This window comes from Ambystoma mexicanum, chromosome 2p (genome assembly GCF_040938575.1).
Source record: "Ambystoma mexicanum isolate Mex_15411 chromosome 2p, UKY_AmexF1_1, whole genome shotgun sequence".
Lineage (NCBI taxonomy): Eukaryota > Metazoa > Chordata > Amphibia > Caudata > Ambystomatidae > Ambystoma > Ambystoma mexicanum.
The window spans coordinates 726,308,083-726,324,649 of record NC_090923.1 but is presented as its reverse complement, the minus strand read 5'-3'; the positions used below and the strand labels follow the sequence as shown (position 1 = coordinate 726,324,649).

The 16,567-nt window shown below is 44.4% G+C and overlaps 1 protein-coding gene across 9 annotated transcripts in view; it reads left to right on the top strand.

Annotated features, from left to right (window-relative positions):
- Positions 1-16,567, top strand: part of BICRA (BRD4 interacting chromatin remodeling complex associated protein) — a 1,420,469-nt gene that overhangs the window by 138,063 nt on the left and 1,265,839 nt on the right. For 2 of the 9 annotated variants that reach the window (XM_069644336.1, XM_069644330.1), the window contains exon 1: positions 9,490-9,559. The exons of the other annotated variants lie outside the window; for them this stretch is intronic. The gene's annotated coding sequence lies outside the window, so the exon portion shown is untranslated. Of the gene's footprint in view, positions 1-9,489; positions 9,560-16,567 lie in introns of those variants that run through there. 9 annotated transcript variants of the gene reach the window in all.

Genomic DNA, 16,567 nt, shown 5'->3' with positions numbered 1-16,567 from the left:
TATTTTTTTTATTGTCCAAGTGTATTCCTTGACATTGAGAACCCTTTCCCAGGCTCACCCCTCCTGAGGCCTAGCCTTAACCACTCGCTTTGCTACCTTGAACTAGTTTGGCTACAGCTCCCAGGATTGTCCCTAAACTAGGTTGGTATTCTATAAATCTGTCTACCAGAGTATAGAAAATCAATCCTAACGGGGGATGGGATATTATTTCAGGCCTGTGTTCAATGGTGTGGTGTTTTCCATTGCCGTTTGTTTCTGGGCTTTGGGCTGGAATGTCGAATGGGTGCTTCACGTGTATTCTTTCAGTGGCAGTTCGCGAAGGAGCAAGCTAGGGTGTTGTCCCCATTTTATCTACCTGGTGTACCTGTGTGACCCTAATGGAACTGTACGATAGACTCTTCACCCCTCGGCACATTAAGGTACCCCAATTCCCGTCATCTGGAAAATGGATTCTATTTGACTCCATGAGAAACTGCAGCTACACAAAAAACACCCCTGCTGCTCAGGAAAATGTGCCATTCGCCCCCAAAAAAAGTTAAATTCTCAATGGCCTTCATTTAATTAAGCCTTTAATCCCCCCATTGCTCTAGTCTGTCATGACAACAAAACAAAGGGCTCCATTACGACGAGTATGTAAGTAACATCTGCCAATTTGCCACCAAATTAATTTACTGTTACACTAGTGGTAACGCCCCCCCCCCCCCCTCCCTCGCCCGGGTCTGTAGCTGACATGCACTTAGGCACCTGCTATAGTCTTGTGTATGTTATATTGTGTCCTAACTGTTTGTTTTTGGAAAATTGCAAAATCTTTCTCCTGAAATGGCCTAAAATGATATTTTCACTATTTTCCAAATTTCACTATCGTGAGTGCACGCCAGACTCTTATGCCGACCTATGGCCAGAATTTCAACCAACTGTTGTGGGGCAGTATCCCAAAATCACCTATACTGACATCACAGGGCGAATGGGTGGGGTTGGCCAAATTTCACTATCTAGAGTACATGCCAGACTGGTATGCCAAACGTGGGCCAACATTTCAGCCCACCAACTGTTAAGGGGTTGAAGCCAACCCCTAACATACAAACATACTTTCACAAATATATATATATATATATATATATATATATATATATATTCACTCGGTCACATGTCGTTAGCACAGGATTACAAGTGGTGGTATGGGAGTGTAAATCCCCATTTTGTTTTTTAGGTCTGGCTTTTTGCCAGATGTACCGCAACCAGGAAGAAAGAAAATAGGCCACTGTTTTGTGTTTGCCAGCATTTTGCTGCTGGTTAATACTCCTTTTCTTCAAGCTCGGATTTTTAGCAGTGTGGTAATTCAGAATTAACACTTTTTTTTACTGCACCGCAGAACATGTAATGAGGCCCAAAGTTTGAAAGCAAACTAGAAAGTGGACCCCATTTAAAGGTTAGGCCCCTCAGCATGTCCACACTTGCCCAACTTTAATGACCTACAACAGTGGCTTAAAGTGATGCCAGAGGCAATGACGCTCATAGCCCTACATTAAATTTGAGGTGGTTCGCACATTGGGGGTGCAATAAGCAAGGGCTTCTGCGATTCCCTTTTAGTTTGGTGTCAGCAGGCAATGGTGCATCCTTGGTAAACCTGGTTTGGCACCGTTTTCTTCTTTAGGTCTGAGTAGAAGTTTCACGGGGCAGACCATGTCAACAATCAGTAATGATGCAGGGGTCGAAAATAAGATTTCATGACTAGGAGCTCAAACTAGCTCCTGGGTATCGGTCATCACCCAGTAGGCAAGAGTTACCTCTGGGAAACCAGGAGCTACTACATAGCATGCCACAAGTCTTCCACTTGAGGTGCAAACTTTTGTCTATTATATGATCTAATTTGTTTTACACATTCCTACACATGCATACAAATTCTCAAGTACAGAAATTTCATGTTGCATTGGAAAGTTTACATGGCGCAAATTGCTGTAGGGAGCCGAAAGTATTGTATTTGTTAGGCTTATATAGTGCTTTATACCAAAGCGCTGCACATTAACAACAATAGGATACATTTAATATAACAATTACAGTAACAAAGAAGCAAATTACAATTATTAATCAGTCAACAAAACAGTATGTAGATCAATTTGACAGAGGGAAGGGGGAGAAAAGTGGAGGAGAGCTAGGAAGGAGAGGGTAGCAGGAGGAGGAGGCAAGGAGGGATGGGGTGGGGGAAAAGAAGGGAGAGGTTGAAGAGGGGGAGCAAGAAGAGGGAGGGGTATCATGGCGGGGAATGGAGAAAGAGGGATTTAAGGGACGTGCGGAAGGAGGAAAAGGTAGGAATAGAGTGGATTGAGAGGTAAGGAGTTCCAGTGGGGGGGGGGGGCAGGAGTTGGAAGGAGCAGAAACGGGAGGAGGCACAAGGGGAGGGAGGAACAGTGAGGAGGAAGTGGTCAGCGGAACGGAGGGAGTGTAGAAAGAGAAAGGAAGCGAGATAAAGGGGAGCAAGATCATGGAGAGATTTGAAGACTAGGCAGAGAAAATGAAATTTAAGTTGAGAGTGAAAGGGGAGCCAGCCAATGGAGGATAAGGAAGGGGAGAGGAGACAGAGGGTACAGATGGCAAAGTGATAGATAGATTTGAGGGGGGGGCAAGATGTGAAGAAGGTAGACCAACAAGTAAGGAGGAGCAGTAGAAGAGGCGAGAAAAGATGAGGGAGGAGATTAAAAGTTTAGTAGCATGGAAAGTAAGGGAGGGGCGACTTTTGCAAATATTATAGAGGTGGTAGCGACAGGCATGAGAGGTGAGTGAGATGTGGTGGGAAAAGGTGAGAGAAGAGTCGAAGTGGAAGCCTAAATTGCGAGCGTGAGGGGAGAAAGTGAGATTAGAGGGAAGAAAATGAATGAAAGGAAGAGGAGAGGGAGAGGGAGGGGGAAGGGAAGAAAACTACTTCAGTATTGTCAGAGTTGAGGGAAAGAAAGCGAGAAGACATCCAGTTTTTAATAGCAGTAAGAAAGGAGGAAAGTTTAAGGTGGAGATCAGGAGAGAAGGAAGAGAAGGAAAGAAAGAGCTGTGTGTCGTCGGCATAGAAATGATGAGAGATGCCAAATGAGGAGATGAGAGGGGCAAGGAGGGAGGTGTAGAATGAGAAAAGTAGCTACTGGTAGCTGTTGGTGTCATGTTAACCAGGCTCTCCTGGGCTAGAAGCCGGGTCTATCTCTGGTATACTTTACGCGGATGACTTTAATTTTAATGGATCGCACGGTCAAGTGTGGGTAAATGTGTCCAAAGCCATGGCTGCTACTGGCCAAAATATTAGTCGGGTGGTATTGGAAACTAAATTGGGTAACATTGACTATGTAGATAGCTATTCGTATTTAGGCCCTGATTTGGCGGCCAGGTGTAGCTACGAATATATCCTAGCCAGCTAAAAAATGCAAAGCTTGACAACTTAGGTTATTTATAAACAGATTTGCTATGGAATCTGTGGGATATTCCATTAATGGTATACGTAAGCTAGATTTGCAAAGCTTCTGTCCTACCATACTGTATGGATTGGAAGCATTGGCCATGAGGGAGCTCAATTGGCTCAATGTACTGAGGATCATTTTTGGAGGACAATATTAAATGTCCCCCAATGGCATATTTGCTTCTGGAGTTGGTCCTGGTCTCCAGGCCCGTATTCGTAGGGGACTACTTTATATATTAAATGTCCACTGTTGTCTCTGCTGGCTAACACCGCTGATCTTGAATTTACAAAGAAGTGTAGAAACCCTGGTTTTGAGAAACTTCATGCAGAATATTTTACATGTATAGGCTGGCTTCCTGATTTTGAGCGGGGCACAGGCTTTGAAACCCTGAAGTAAATCTATAAAAATAAGTCAGAGTGGGATTGGATTGAGTTATGTACACATTGCAGCATTAAATGTATGTGGCACATACTTATCTCAAACCACAGATCTCTTCAGTAGTCCTACTGTTTGGGATTTAATGCTTAGCCCGCACAAACCAACTCCTACTGCTTGCCTTACAGGGTGCCAAACACAAGATGGTATAGTTTGTTTATTATTTGTAGGGTGCCCGAAACCCTTGGGTAGCTGGGCGCACAGCATATCAAGAATACTTAGAGCATAGTTACAGTTTGCAGGTTATAAATTGGTTATTTACATACATTATGTACAGTCTAAACATTATGAACAGTTGTTTGTATGTAGGGTATGGGCAGGTGCCTGGGATCATCATGGGCACAGTTACGCAGTAGCAGGAATTACTAGGTAGGGCGAGGACCTGGCATAGGGATGCATCATGGGGCTAAAGGTTGTTGCGTCTTAGCCAGGTGCGGGTGTTGTGTCTAAAACTGTTGTATGGCTGGTCGCTTCTTAGTTCAACTGGTAGTGCGTTCCAATGCTGAGTTGCTTGTACAGGGAAGCTATTACCTGTTTTTTTTTTTTTAGGCGGTATTTGGAGGCAAAAGGAGTTGGCTGTCCTGGTTGGTCGAGCAGAGGTTTTTCTTATTATTATTTTCCTAAGGTATGGAGGGCTGCATTGTTTAAACATTTGAAGCTTAATGTAACAATTTTAAAGATGATCCTATCACTAATAGGATGTGATCGTAGCAATTAATTTCTCGAATGTGGTTTTCAGGGCAAGCAAGAAACCGCCCAACATGTTTTTACAGTGTCCAAAGCTGGGAACAACGTATGTGTATTCTGGGCCAGTTTGTGAGCCGCTATGACTCTATTAAGACGTCTCCCTTTTGGGATTATTGTATGAATACTGACCCAGTATCCGCACTTTTTGCTTTTTTCTGATTATGACGACAAATAAACACATTTCTAGGAATGTACGGTGTTAAGGTATATAGTATGCAGGAGAAGACGATCTGGTCTTGTTTGTCCATTTGTTTGGTATGAATTGGACTTTTATTAATTGGATATTTATTGATTTGTTCTTGTATGTAAATCTGCCAGCAATCATGAACTTTAGAAATTGTTAATAAGAATTGGTAATTTGGTATGAGTGATTATGGATTGATGTTTTACCTGTGTTTTATACTAAATAATTCATAAATGTGGAATAATTGATACAGAAATAGTAGTTCTATTATATTTTTGTAAAAGTTCTTTTGAACTAAAACAAATAAAATAGCTCCCAACAATTTCGATCCCTGATGCAGGGTGGTCAGAGCAATGGAATCTATGTAATCAACCCTAGGAGGACACTGTTTTTGGGGTGCAGTGGGTGATCATGCCAGGTAATTCTTCTGACCCATGGGCCACTGTATTTTATTTTGGGTGCATTAGCACCAAAAAAATGCTCTTCACGTACGCTAACCCCTCCGAAGTGTCCCCTTTTCCATTTTTCGCGATTATTCAATAGCTGCCTGGCCACTGCTATGCCGTCCCTCCTCCCATTGTGTTTTCCACGCTTCACCACACATCGGGGTACGCACGTAGTCTGCAGTATGCTGGGAAGAAGAAAGCCAACATTTCCTTCAAGCAAGAAGCCACACTAGAGCTTGTTTTGTCTCTTTAGACAATCCTTGTTTGGTATCTAATCTCCAGCCACATCACAACATGCATAAAGTTAACAGGCTCCTTAAGTTGGACATCTCAAAAGCCCATCATGTTTTATAACAGTAAAACGACTGCTCAAACATTTAAAAAGTTTTCAGAATGTGATAAGTGAGGGGGACATCTTCCACACAGATGCTACACCCTCATTTACAGGGGATTCATATAGTCTCTTCTTCAACACCTTCTGGGGCTCTCTTGTGTGATCACTGAAATCCTGCTCTGTCGCTGCCAGTCATGATATATATTTAGGCAATAAGACCTGGGCCGGATTGGATCTCATTGTTATTAGCACCCTGGGTTTGCAATCTGGAAACCCAGGGTACTAACAGCAATGTATTTTGTTGGAACGCACCGTTCTTTCAAACAAAGTACTTGCTCAAGATGGCCGATGTGGAGCTGGAAGGCGGGGCTCCAGGCGGAGCCACTCTTCCAGTTCCATGGCAGCAAGCAGGGACATGGAGCGGCAGTAGTGACACCGCCACACTCATATAAGTGGCAGCGGGGTGGGGAAGCAGCCACGAGGCTGCTTGGAACACTGGCTGAGGTCATGAGATTCAGCCTGCAATGCGAGCAACCCTATTGGTTGGCTCACCCACCCTGCGTGCTAATTGATGGTATGCTGCTGGTGGGGCGGTCTGAAACTTTGCAACCATTACTTTCCAGCCCAGCTTGAGGCAGGGGGATGCGGTCCCGACAGGGAGCTTGACACCAAACTGCAGAGTCAGACATAAAATCGCCCACGGCACTAATGAAAAAGTGGGCCACAATGGCGAATATTTAGAACATTCGGAATCTTCAAGGCCTAAGAATGACTACTATATCCCCTTGTTGACTTCCCGCATTGAAATGCTTACAAGTGTATACACGCTTTACAAATAATTACAATGGCACTTGATTACTTTGGACAGACTATTTGCGAACTACCCAATGGGAGTTTTGGTTACAATTTGCTACAAATGGTATATTTAAAAATATGTTTGTTCATGTACACTGATCCAAACTACCAGCTTCACAGTGCAGTAACCTATCAAACTGGCCCACTTCAGGCAAAAAATTAAGTTCACCTTCTAATAGAAAAACGGGCCTACAATAGCATGTTGGTCTGAATGGCCCTTTGGGTATTGTGATGTAGGCCCACTCCAAACTCCTGATTGGGGTAACTTGTGGCACTGTGTTTGCATAAGGTATATTAGTAACGAGTGAGGGACAAATGGTTATAAACGACTCGATTGGCCATTGCCGGGTCAGTACCCGGCCTGGGAAAGACTCACCTGCTACATTCCGTTCGGAGCACCGAGTCGTGCAGAGTTCCTTTTGCTTTTTTCCCCAGCCACCATGGAAAGAGACACTATGTGTATTCTCTTCACCCCATTCCATGGTGGCCATTTGCTATGGGGTTTTTTCTCGAGTTGCGAAACGGTTTCACAACTCGGAAGAAATGCCATTGGTACCCCTGGTACAACATGCAGGGTTACTAATGGCAATAGAACCGCTGGCGGGGGAGCATTACCGGGCTACATTAAAGCCCCCACTTCACTATGGCTGGTTCTATTGCTTTAGTAAGACTGGCAAATTGAAGAGGGAATGGTTGACTCTGGATACAGGTTAAGCGAGTAACTCTTGTAAACCACTTTCCTACCTGCTGGATGATCAACAGGTAAGTCAAAAGTAAGACAACCATGCATGTCCTTTTCTCCCCAGAGCTTGCTTTAACGCCTCACTGGCCACTAAGCACATTTTACCACAGACATGCATGGTCCTTCTACGTCACTGTTTTCTTGTACATTGCCGAGCAAGACACCATGTTACTTATACATTGCAGAACGTTTGGCACGTATTTTTAAATGGGCATTAACATAACCATGCTTGATAGACATAAATTAGCATGGAGGCCTCATTTGCGCGTGGAAATTTAGGGCGACCAGACGTACAGATTTTTGCCTGGACTTCCCTGGATTCTTTTTTAATTTAAAAACCCTATCCTGGTTTTTAGGGAAAGAGAAGGTGGCCACTGAGATGGACTAGCATAACTGAAGGAAACTATTAAATATTCACAATCGGCAACAATTTATAAACCAAATAAGTTTCAGAATTTTGCAGTATCTAAGTCGAATCTCTGCCATCGTAGGATGGGCTTGCACCCCTGATCTTTGAAGCAACAACCGATTGAACCACATGGTTAGGAAATGCATATGGTGAAACCTGAAATGGCAATAAAAGCAAAAGCTCCTTTGTAATTACAATGCTTATTTACAGTAAAAACTGCACAATGTATATGCAGGAGCAGTGTTGGAAATGCTGTGGGATCCTGGGTGTGGGAAGGATTGGTGCTTTGGGGTAGGGTGCCCAGGGTTAGTAGTCCTACTTTATTTGTCCCTGTGGCAGTACTTGTTTGTCTATATTAAAAATCGGGTCACCCTTGTGTGTATGTGTAGTTTTTCATGTGTACGGTTCGTCCCGCCAACGTTGTATAATTTACCCCTTGTAAAGTTGGGAGGTGATGCAGTTGGAATATATGGGAGGTGCGAGTGGGTAGCATGCAAAGAAGTACAGTGTAATTGCCAAAGCATTGTTTTTTGTGTGTTTTGCAATACTGATTGAAACCGTGGCCACAACATTGCGTAAGATTACCCATACAGCTACGTTTCTAGAAGTGCATCAAATGGGTGCTTCAAGACCTCTAGTTGAGCTATCTAAAGAATCGTGATAATGCTATCGTGGCCCTACAATCCCAAAAAAGAAATGGAAAGCATTGTTTGACCAAAGAAGTAGAAGGGTTCCTAAACCTGTAATTGGAGAGGCATGTTTTTCCTCCTCTGTCCCCACCCGCCCCGTTGTCTTGTGGCGCCTGGAACACTTGTATAGGCGCCATACAAATGACCAGTAATACATTTTTTTTAAAATACAGAAATGCGTCTTTTTGCGGAATACGTCACTGCGGCCAAAAAATACATTGCATATACATACACGCGGGCTTCCAACTACTTATTAAAGACTGCTAGATACCTGCACAACCATTCATTCAAATTATATAATCATTCACAATTGATATTATTAGTCGAGACCATTTCTTCATTGCTTCACGTCTAAAGACATTTAGAAAACTGACCCCCATTACGGGTGGAAGGTGAACTCGGAGGTGTCCAGATGAACAATTAGACTCATCCCTTTAACATCTGTGAGGGCAGTTACACGTTTGTATACGTTTAACCCCCAAAACGACAACATGATAAACTTAGAAAGTGACATTGCTGAAGAACGAGCAGTCGTTAGTTATTCCGGTTTCTCTGCTTTTGGCCCTCCTCCCATCGGTCTCTTCTGTGCGCACGACCAATCTGTGTCCCGGTGTTCTTCGCTGCGTGGTTGTTGAAGCATTTGCTCTTCCCTCGGCTTGCACGGTTGCGTTTCGAACCACTCCAGTTATGCTTGCCGTGTGTTTCCACCCTGAATCTGTTAACCCACACCCCAATGGCTTCGGCTCGTATGCGCTTCAGACAGCCAGTTTGAGCAGTCTTTAAATTGCATACGTCTTCTCGCTTACGTACCTTGTATATGCCCTCACCTCAATGTGACCCTTTGTCGAAGGACGGCTCATTGGAAAGTCAAAGTAGCGCGCGCCAGCCTCTGTCCGACTGTTTTCAATCTTTCCGCATCTCATCTCCGCAATGTCCCCACGTTTTAGTCTACTATTCGCTATCCCACCCTTTTACTGGCGTTTCCGTCAACTGAGTCTTTCTCCAGTCGGTGTCTTGCCATTTTCGGTGGTTTGCTCCAGCTCTCACCGCCGTACCTGTCCCCCAATTCGGTGTTTCCTCAACTAATCGTTTCTTCTTTCTTGCTACCTAGTACCTACCGTTTGCCTCGGCAATATGCCCCCGCCCCCTCTTAGTCTTTGTGCATTCTCGAAACAGGCGCAGTCTAGGTCAGCCCAGACTCTGCCGCCGGGGTCCTTGCAGCCCGTGCACGGAGGCCCGGGAGACCCCGCGCTGCTGCCGCCGCTCAGACACACTACGGTGAGTGCGAAAGAGCGCGGAACACTGAAGGGGAGAGGGGGGCAGGGAGGTAGGCTTAAGAGCCCTCCTCGGCTTTATAGCCGGCCCCACCCCCTTGATGAGGAGAGGGGGGGCAAAGAGGACTCTGGTAAAGAGGCCCTACTGTACATAACGACACTAACCATAGGAGGTGGGGGCAGAGAAGTGTTACCCCACCACCAGAGGCCGACGAGTGGACTGCTCCCTTATAACTGCTTGGGATGGGGAGCTCGGGCATGTCACCCGTGAGAGCATAAGGGAGTGGTGGGGTGTCTGCCACATATTGGGGGTGGGAATGCATCGCTTGAACACCTTGGATGGACAGAATCCAGTGATGATTCTGGATATTGGCATGCACTGCTCGAGTGATCAGGTTTTTTTACATTATAGGGAGTAGGATAATCCGGCACATCACATAGTAGGGCATAGCCATGCAGGCTACACTTACGGCTGGAAACTGACATGTCAGGATGGGGGGAGGTAGGCGGGGGGAGGGGGGAACACACGCTATCGGGTGCGAGTTCCTTGTTGCACGAATAGTTCAAGGGTGGCGCAATATCGTGGGGGGCACAGGATGGTGAAGGTATTGCTTTTTTTGTCTGGAGTATACATGCTGGATCAATCGCACTACCTTTTGGGTTCAGAGAGGAGGAAACCGCTTAAGAGGAGAAGTGACACTGGACTGGCAGACTTGGGCACAGCTTCTACACTAAGAAAGGTAGCCTCAAGTCTTGGCATCTATCTGGTTAGGTGAAAATATCTGGGCGAACTATTTTTCCAGTGTCCTCAGTCCAGCCCTCTAATTTGACTACTCCATGCCCCAAGCACTACTAGCTTTAACCTCCAACTGTGCCTTTGGTCTCCACTCCCACGCACACGGGTGGGATCCGTTTTGGTGCACATGGTGAACGAGTTAACTGGCGTCCGTCCTGCCCAAGGTTTAACGTGACTACATGTAGTTAGAAACAAGATCTGGATCCACGGTGTTAACCAGGCGCTTTGAAGGTGGAATACTTACCATGTACAATACAAAGCAATTGGCATCGTTTACTGCCTAGTCAAATTATTGGATTGCATTTTCAAAAGTAACGTCTCATTAACCAGGCAAGATGGTAGGAGCTGTAACAGTGCCCATGTGTGTCTGATTTGGCAATCGGTCGTCAATTTGAAATGTTTTCGAATAGAATGTGCTCCTGTTTATTTTTTTGGGTTGATAGCCCACAAAGCTTTCACCACCAAGTCCTCTTCATTGCATTACAATGTATAAGCAAGTATTTACGCTACTAAAAGATTTTAGAAGGTCCCTGTGACATTGTGGGGTAGTTTTTATTTTTTATAGTTTTCTGGAAAGTACTAGGGAGGCCACAATTTTTTAATTGGGCTGCCTCAAGTGCATCACAAGCTCAACATGCTATGAACTACTGCTCTTCTAAATTAATTCACAGTGATTCCAAACATGTTTTAACATTTTATTTCTGCAATGGTCCATCTTAATAGTCCCTAAGTGGGTGGTTTCCCTGACCAATCACAACCCCCCCCCACCACCCCAGGGTTGTCCTCTTCCCTTGCCCGCCTACTAATTTGCTGCACAGCTATTGTGATTGGAATTCAAATGTCACTCTTCATTAAGGCTGGGCTTGCTATACTGTATGTGTGTCAGGATTGCTTGTTGGACTGTGTAGAGGAGGGTTAGATGAAGCAACATGTCTCTCCTAAAATGATTTGGAGGGTAATCCTAGGGAGTAGTGTTTGTTGGCTGTTTTATGGAATTGATTTAGTTGCCAGTCTTCCCAAATTCGATTGTATTTGTTTGGTTGGGTGATATGCACAGCATTCAGTGCAGCATATATTTGAGATTGGTTGGGGGAACCTTTTTAGTTTCTCTATCTGCAGGTTTAGTAGAGACTTCAGTAGTGGGCTGAGCTTCCCATTTGACTGGTCTCTGCAACGTGTCTGGTTTTCCTCACTACTTGGACCTTTTAAATCAGACTTGTCAAACACGTCTGTCTGTTGTTCTAGATGTTCGGTTCTGTATGGCTCTGGATTTTGAAGGTAGTTTACGATTGCCCGTGTAGGCATTACACATTGTATATAGGACCCTAAATTGGATACATTGAGCCCTTGGATTTTGTGTGGGAGCTCTCGGAGTGTGACGTCTTTTTTTCTCTTTTGGATAGACCCCCAGCCCCTTGGTTGTAGGTTAGTTGAGGCTTTTGTATTTCAGTCTTTGTAGTAGTCGGTAGACTGTGTGGCAGTAGTCTCAACAGGACTGCGCCACTGCTGTTGTTTGTTCAGTGTAATAGTACACCTGGACAAGTGGCCACTGCCTTTGGTGACTTTGAGAATTGTTTATTATTATTTTTTGATTGTTTTAAAAGTGTACTTAGTTTGATGGCCGCGGAGCGCTGTACTGGGTGTGGCTAGCCAGCGTTTGGGGTGGCGTCGTCTGACAGTAGTACAGTACTGTGAATTGCAGTGTCGGCGTCCACTGGAATGCATTGTTGAAAAATAGAGCTTTGCAGAATTGGGGATTTATACGGGCAGGGCATTCCAAGCTGATATAGTGATCGAGTTTTCGAGGGTGGGTTCCTAACAAGTATTGTTTGCAGGTTTTGCGGTTCCACTCTTTTCAGTCACATTGTGATTCAAGACTGTTGATTTGCTGCGCAAAGTGCCTTTACCACCAGATATGTGGAACTTAGCCACCAGGTACGCTGGTATTCTTCTAGTGATTGCTTTGTACATGATACATGCAGTCTTGAACAGTATATGGCCTGGAGAAGCCAGTGTAGTTCGCGTAGGATACTGGTTATCCTGCACACCCGTAATGAGGTGAGGTGTGGTGTGGTAGACTGCTTTTATGGGAGCAAGGTGAGTGGCTGGGAGCCCCTTCAGCAGGATGTTTTCCTCCAACGATATGCGAGACCACAAGGGACTGCACGATCGCCAGACTCCTGCAGCGGGATGAAAGTGGATCTTTGGAGCTAGTCGGTTTGGACCATCTTGGCTATGTTTTTCTTGGAGGACAGGCTACTGTCGATGGTTAAGCTTAAGGATGTTGCTGAATCCAAGAGTTGCGTATCAAATTCTTCTAGGTGCATATTATTGAGCCATTGTTGGATGAGTTGTTGGTCGGCGTGGGGGACCAATGAGGACAAATTCAGTATTGGATGGTTTAAGTTTGAGGTAGACAATTGACATCCTGGACTGGATAATGGCTAGGTAATCGTAGAGACAACAGATGTCCTATCATTTGTGTATTGGTGGATGGCTATAGTAGAATATTTGAGGCGGGTGCCCAGAGGCTCCGGGTAATGAGAGGAGTGGTGAGAGCATGGAACCTTTGGAGCCTGGGGGACTCGGCAGAAGACTAGGAGTCTGTTTGAACGCAACATGTTAACCTGAACTGCCTGGTTTCTGCCCAAAAGGTAGAAGGTAAACCGGTTCAGGCAGTGCCATTGAAGTCCATCCGGTCCGCAAGGAGAATGAGGTGGTTAACTTTGTTGAATGGAGCAGTCAGGTCAAAGAGGATGAGGTAGTGTGATTTGGATGTCCTCGTCCACCACCTGGATGGTGGATGAGTTATTGCTGCACTTGGTGCAGAAGTTGTAGTTCGATTCTGGCAAGTGGTTGTATAGCAGCAACTTTTTTCCAAGATTTAGCCAATAAACGGGAGGTGCATAATGGGGGCGGTAGATGGCCAGGTCGTCTGTCACTGTTTTTTTTTTCTCTCAAAAAGATTAAACTTGAGGGGGCCCAGTATTGACCCTTCAGTGAGGGAGGTATTAATAATGCAGAGGAATGCATTGAGCGTATCATTTAATGATGGAGGTTGGGATATCGGAGTAGAACATTTTAGGTTGGGTTAGTAGGTTTTAGGGAGGTGTGTTTTAGGTGGTCCGGGGAGGGAGGGTTGGAATTCGGTCAGTAGGGGCAGTGTGGTGCAGGTAGTTGCTAATAACGGGAGAGGTTGAATAGATGATTTGTTGTATTTATTTCAAGTGTTAAGGCTCAGATTGGGTCTCCATAAGGTGAGAACCTTACATTGTTTGTTATACTGGTGTTCAATTTCATAATACCATTTGCCTCCATTGAAAAGCTATTTTTTTTGTTCATGGTAGCACCAATAAACAGGTGTTTTATCTGGGCTTAGACGTGATTATTTTTTGGGGATTGAGGGAAAGATGTGTTTAAAGCATGCTGTAATACTGCCTTCTAGTGCATTGTTTTCAGGGGTTGTTTAATCGTAAGGTGAACTTGCACACCATCTACATACGTTTGGAAGTGTAAGTGATGGTTTTCATTTGTTAATGTTAAAGGACATTTGTACCGCCCACCATCACCAACCGAGTGGTTCCCTGGCGGCTCTGAAAGAGGAAGGGAGGGGGTGGTTAGTGGGATGAAGCTGGTAAAGTGCAAGAGAGCAGTGATGTGCTGTTGGCGGCCTCAGCCCGGTGGGTCTGTTGGCTGGGCCTGGGGTGTTTGCGGCCGGTAGTCGTCGTGTACCAAGGCATAAATTAGTTTTAAAAAAATTGATTAGCAAAGTTTGCTAATTAAATGTTTTTTGATTAGCAAGCAGACCCATTCTACTAATATTAATGTCACAAGATGTTATTTGTACTCAAAACATGAAATGAGCAACAGTACAGCTAAAATAAGACATTAGTGAGAGGAGTCAGACCTTGCCATTTCTTTAAATTTCAGCTAGACCTATAGGTCGGGGAAATTAGTTTACCTATTCAGCCTAAGAGAAATGCACTCGACCCATAAGAACGGAGGACAACCAATTTAAAATGCGATTTCTGTCAAATGGTGCATGTTACTACAAATCCAATTTGTTTGGCACACTGCTGCCCCCAGAGGCCAGCCATGCACAGTGAAAACTTTTATTTGATATTTACTGCAAACAAAGTAAATGTTAAATAAGTTTAAAACGTCTCTTGTAAATGCACTTGCCCTTCAAAAAATCTACTCAGCTATGCGAGTGGGCAAAAAGACTTTGCAAGCCATAGATGAGTCTGTAAAATGTAAAAGGTTGGCTGCATGAAAGGACACAAATCGCTATGATAAAAAAGGCTCTAAAAACAGTTTGGCCAGTTGTCTCCCACCGGTGGTAATATACAGTGTTTGGTATTGCAGTACATCTGTAGATGTACAGACTGGATGGAACTACTGATTACTACTTTGCATAAGCATCTAGTTCGCTTTGTGTATTCATTATGTAAGAGGTAAGAAAGAGACTAAACAGAGTGGATTGCATAGCAGGCAGAGAACTGGGCAAACTAGTGGAATATTGTACTTTGTGGTCATCTCACGTTTAGGGTACTTGGTATAAAGCAACAGGGTAATAATATAGAATGTCAATGAGTATGGGTTCTCTCATGGGTTGAGCACCAGTTGCAAGGTTGGTCATCAAAAGCATTTGATCATGTACATTTTCAAAAGTGTTCACTCGTCAATATGATGCATCTTTCCCAACATAATGAAATCTAGTTGGCACTATATTTAGATACACTAACCTAAACATTACTGTTAAGCATGGAGATGACGCAGTGTTTTACAGTATCAATACTGTAATTACGCATTATGTAACAACTTACATTTTAGGAATGGCATTGCACGACTATCTTTTAAAAAAATATAAAGTTGACACATCTTTTTGCCAGACAGGATATACGTCTGGATTGCAATTATTTGAAAGACATTTCTGCGTAGCACACCCACACATGCCTTTGGCACTCAAGAGTGGAGGGGACGATTACTGCTGCACTTTCTCTCCATTAGCACTTGTAGTGAACAGAAAAAAAAGAGTGAAAAGTGCACTGAGGGTAAGAGAGGAATGTAGGGCGAGCTGTGCCTTCACTGAAGAGGGCAATTTAAATGGCTAACTTTGCTACACAAGTGTCCATTTGATAAGCAAACCTACAGAATTGCATAGCAAATTGCTATGCGACACCGATTATTTTATGCCTTGGTGTACTGTTGTGTGAGTGTGTTTTTTTTTTTTTTTTTGTTGCAATGTAGTGAAGTTTGTGCGGTTTGTTGTGCTGTAGGTTTGTGGTTGTGTTTGGTTTGGAGTTTGAGAGGTGTATGCAGAGGGGGAAATTGTTAGTGCAATTGGTTAGTTGGCATCTTTATCCTGAATTGAGGCGTTGGTCTTCTGTAAACTCCCCAGGTGGGGTTCGGGAGCACCCCTGCACCTCTGTCCTGATCTGGGTCCGTCCGGCCTTCAAGGTCCTTTGCACATCTGACCCCTTCTTCCCCCAGTCTCTGTCGCAGCGCTACCTGTCTTCCTTCCCACTCATACGGCTAGTGCACCTGCCAATGTCCACATCTCAGATAGTGTGGTGATTGCCAATATCCTGATTATTCCACCACGCTGTGGTACATAGTGGCAACTAAGGGTGTTGGGTGGGATTAGGGTGGGTTGTTGACTCCGTCTCGGTGAGTGTCGCCTGTGGTCCACTCTAACCCGCGTCCTTCGTCCAGGAGCCGTGGGAGCTTCTTCACATAGGAGTTGTCCACTGTCGGTATTGGGAGTTGTCCGTGTCCAATCCAGTTTAGTCATCCCTTTTCCTTTCTGTTCCGGTTTTCAGTTTGTCTGGTTTTGAGGAGCCAGGTTTTTAGTAATCTCCAAAATTTTAGGTGATTTTTGGTGTTTCTTATTTCTTTTGGGATGTTGTTTGTTCTAGGTTTTTGCGGCTAAGTGGTAGAAGGAGGTGCCTACAAGTTTTTTTCTTGAGGTATGGTTTTGGTTCGAGGTGGATTTTGTTGCTTGACCTGAGGAGTCTTGTTGGCTTGTAGATTATTTTGTTTTGTAGGAATTCTGCTCTTTGTCTACTGATTGCCCTGTGCGTTATGCACATTGTTTTGAAGGTGATGCGATGTTTTACTGGGATCTAGTGTAGTGTTTTTAGGGCAGGAGTGATGTGTTTTCTTCTTGCTAGTTTGAGGAGTAGTCTGGCTGCTGTATTTTGTATCCGTTGTAGT